The following is a 4,137-nucleotide window of genomic DNA, read 5'->3' as shown; positions in this document are numbered from 1 at the left end:
AAGAATGCTCTTGCATATTTTGCAGATAAAATATCCAGTTAAAACGTGAATCTATGAAATATTAATGTGGATCATTGTTCTATTGGAACCTGTATATGATTATTGATATTGTATAACCTATTGTATATACCTTATTTTTTTTTTTTTATTATCACCATTTTCCCTATTTAGTACATTGATGAAGGTCTAACCTGAGACCGAAACGCCATATTGTATGTACTCTCTTCCAATTAAATTTCACTTGCATCTGATCACGTGTATGCCAAGTTTATCTACAATACAGCGGTCACATGACCGTGACGTCATGGCAGGTCCTTGTCGCATACCATCCTTGCCACCAGAACCTGCCGCTTGCATGGAGCGGTTACCAGAGCGTCGTGAGGAGCGAGAAAGGCGCCGGAATGTGAGTATATGATGATTTTTTATTTTTTTTATTATTTTTAACATTAGATCTTTTTACTATTGCGACTGCATAGGCAGCATCAATAGTAAAATAGTTGGTCACACAGGGTTAATAGCAGCGTTAATTGAGTGCGTTACACCGTGGCATAACGCGGTTCGTTTACGCTGCCATTAACCCTGTGTGAGCGCTGACTGGAGGGGAGTGTGGAGCGGGCACTGACTGCAGGGAGGAAGGAGCGGCCATGTTGCCGCCGGACTGCGCCCGTCGCTGATTGGTCGTGGCAATGGTCATGGGCGTTTTGCCACAACCAATCAGCGACTTGGATTCCATGACAGATAGAGGCTGCGACCAATGAATATCCGTGACAGAAAGACAGACAGACAGAAAGACGGAAGTGACCCTTAGACAATTATATAGTAGATTCTAGGTTCTTCAAAGTAGCCACCTTTTGCTTTGATGACTGCTTTGCACACTCTTGGCATTCTTTTGATGAGCTTCAAGAGGTAGTCACCGGAAATGGTCTTCACTGGTCTGTACTGTATATATATCAATAAAGTAATTTCAATGGGTGAAAATAACAAGTTAACTTACCAGTCTCTGGTTCCTAGATGATGGTGGCTGTAAAATCCCACGATGGCGCCGTAGGTGGCGCGTGACGTCTCTGAGCCTGTCCTGCAGAAGGGTGAAGCACTGTCTAGATGGCGGCAGAGAATCCTGATCTTTTTACACGCAGTCTTGTGATCCTGGAATGAGGACAGAACGGGGAAAGGTCTGCTGCACAGCCAAAGAAGTACAATGTCCCGGAGTGGAGGCCGCAGTCTCAACGCTGCGAACCGCATGTGTTGCCGGATGTGACAAGAGTCCGCAGGTGTAAGATGCACCGACCGGTTAGTGCTGTAAGAGTCGGGGATTATGGGGGGGTTAGTCTCTGGAAATGCACAGTCTGTATGCGTGGGAGATGAAACGCTGCAAAGCGGGCCTGTCAGTTGGCGTCAGTCTGCGGAGAGGGAGTTAACCTCCTGTAGCACACGCTGGGTCCCTGCCAAAAGCCCTGTTTACGTATGTGCAGTCCCCTTTATATCACACACGCCTTCAGCAGTCAGGTGCAAAAGTCTATTCCTGTCAGAATGTGCTTCCCCCGGCAACAATGGTGACAGTTCCGGCCCAGACACACGAGAGAGACCACTATTCTGGTCCGTCTTCCTACAATTATATGGAGGGTTAATGAAGATTGAGGCGGACTTGCCTACCTGGAGTCTGATGGTGGCACACCGTTTCGGACTTTATCATGATTTCAGACCTTAAAGGGATTGTCCTCTTTCAGTTATTCTTCATCCTGGGGCTTAGTTTGGTATAAACAATGCTGTATTCACCATCCCTGGGTCCACTGGTGTTTCTCCCCCGCTGTTCCTGATGTGTGGACTTGGCTGCAGTGACTACGTTAAGTCATCAGTGGGGTGGCTAATCGGTAAGCTCAACGACTCTGCCATGGTAGGTGCAAAACGCCCCACTCGGAGCCACTGAACTCACTGATTTGCCACCGCAGAGTGGGATGTTCTGCCTACCCAGGCAGAGTTGTTGAGCTTACTGATTAGCCACCACACTGAGGACTGCAGCCAAAAAGCAATGGCGGAAAACTCCCCTGGTGGACAAGGGGACGATGAGTACACCGTGTTTTGTTTTTTATACCAAGCTAGACGCCCAGGGACAAAGATTAACTGAAAGGGGACAATCCCTGGTGACGAGAAATTATAGGAAAATGACAGAGTTGTGGTCGACCCCATCCAGCAAAGAATGTCCTTGTTTCTGTATTTTATTCACTGGCCGTACAAGTGCGATATGTACGATCTCTCCAGATCCAGAAGAAAAGTCCTCTCTCGAAAACTTTGAACAGTACCCTTGAACAGTACCTTTGAACAGTACCTTTGAACAGTACTCTTGAACAGTACTTTTGAACAGTACTTTTGAACAGTACCTTTGAACAGTACCTTTTGTCATCTCTTGATAAAAAAAGAAGTGTCAGGATAGTTATTGTCAAAGAGAAGCTGAGTCGTTGCCATCTACGAGGATGGCTGTGACCATAAATGATCTTGATGAACTTTCTTCCAACTTGGCAACTGTGTGATTACTGCAGGTATCGTTCAAAGAAATGTCATTCCCTGGTGGGCCTGGAAATACTCACGGTGCCAAACAAAGGAAGTAACATTGACAGAAGTGATTGGGTGATTTAACCAAATCCTGGAGTTTTATTTCAGCTCAGAGTCAGGAGGGAGGCCGGCCGGTGTCAGCTACAATAAACTTGTTCTAGCAGAAATTATGCAGAAGACTCTTATTTACACGAAATTACACTGAGCCAAGAAAAACCCACCTGGAAGATGTAAACACACATTATTATCATTTATTTGCGTCTTTGGGGGAATCTTCTTGTATCCTATGCCGCCAGAGAGGTAAGAGGGAGTAAGTGATCCATATGAAAACCGCGACTGTTTTTCAGTCTCATTAAAGTGATGAAGAATCATTTCCTTCAGCATGAAAAAATAAAATATGGGACTCAAAATTGGATTAATTTAACGTGATGGAACATTCCTGATACATTTTATTTTACAGGTATAGACTGGCTGAGAACGACACAGGGGTCGTCTACCTTTGTGGACAATTTTCTTCTTAATTGCATCTATTTCTATTATTGTGCTTGTCATTTGCTGGCTGCAGAATGAGTTAAGTGAGGATCTGTCAGTGAGCTCATTCTAATGGGACAGTTCGCAATTCCTTTATTTGTCTATTTTTTGTTTAGCGCCTCTCAGCTGATTTATGACCACGGACCACATCAAGCTTGAATATGCAAAGAATCAAGGACTATGGAAGCCAAAGGATGCAAAAAAGAATTTGGGCATGCCAATAGGGTACATGTTATACATTTTTCTTCTTTTTTACTTTTAGGTATTTTATTTTATAATAAACCTATTTCTTCATTTATTTTACCCAATAGGGTATATGAAGAGTTTTTAGGGGGGCAGCAGAAGAACCACGATATGAAGTCCCATCCTCCCCGTCCCGCCATGTTTTAAACCTAGAACATTAAGTCTCTTGTTGCCTCTTAATTCCTTACCCATAATATCATTAGAAAAAAAATGTTTTGACCCATGACTAAAAAAAGGATGAAAGTTTTTCCAAGTAATAAAGTTTTAATAAACTCAGCGATTCAATCATTATTTCTTCATTTCCTCACCGTTCAACACTTGGAGCCGATTTCAGGAAACCACAGACTTGGATCTTAATCTTCTGACTTTAATATCTTTATGAGTTGTTCCAGAATCCCCCTGGTTCCGTGTCTCGGATCGCTGCGTGTACCAATCACTTCACACCAAGACGGAGAACAGAATACTATTCACTGTCTTTCTATGTTTCCATCCCGATTCCTTGGCATTGAAAAAAAAAATTTGAAAAATGTTTACTTGGCGCGAATGAAATAAATGGAAAAAAAATAAATAATCCGCAGTTCCTTTCCGATACACAAAAATAAACAAGTGCTAAAATAGAATATATACAGGTCCTTCTCAAAAAATTAGCATATTGTGTTAAATTTCATTATTTACCATAATGTAATGATTACAATTAAACTTTCATATATTATAGATTCATTATCCACCAACTGAAATTTGTCAGGTCTTTTATTGTTTTAATACTGATGATTTTGGCATACAACTCCTGATAACCCAAAAAACCTGTCTCAA

At 42.4% G+C, this 4,137-nt stretch overlaps 1 long non-coding RNA gene across 1 annotated transcript; it reads left to right on the top strand.

The window, feature by feature from the left end:
• The first annotated feature begins 1,156 nt into the window (after positions 1 to 1,156).
• Positions 1,157 to 3,480, top strand: LOC138671906 (uncharacterized). Its single transcript, XR_011319477.1, has 3 exons — positions 1,157 to 1,290; positions 3,198 to 3,306; positions 3,393 to 3,480. It is a non-coding gene; the product is annotated as an uncharacterized lncRNA (long non-coding RNA).
• The last annotated feature ends 657 nt before the right edge of the window (positions 3,481 to 4,137 follow it).

The sequence above is a fragment of the Ranitomeya imitator genome, chromosome 3, assembly GCF_032444005.1.
Source record: "Ranitomeya imitator isolate aRanImi1 chromosome 3, aRanImi1.pri, whole genome shotgun sequence".
Taxonomy (NCBI): Eukaryota; Metazoa; Chordata; class Amphibia; order Anura; family Dendrobatidae; genus Ranitomeya; species Ranitomeya imitator.
The sequence above is the reverse complement of the archived record's forward strand: the minus strand, read 5'-3'. Positions and strand labels throughout refer to the sequence as shown.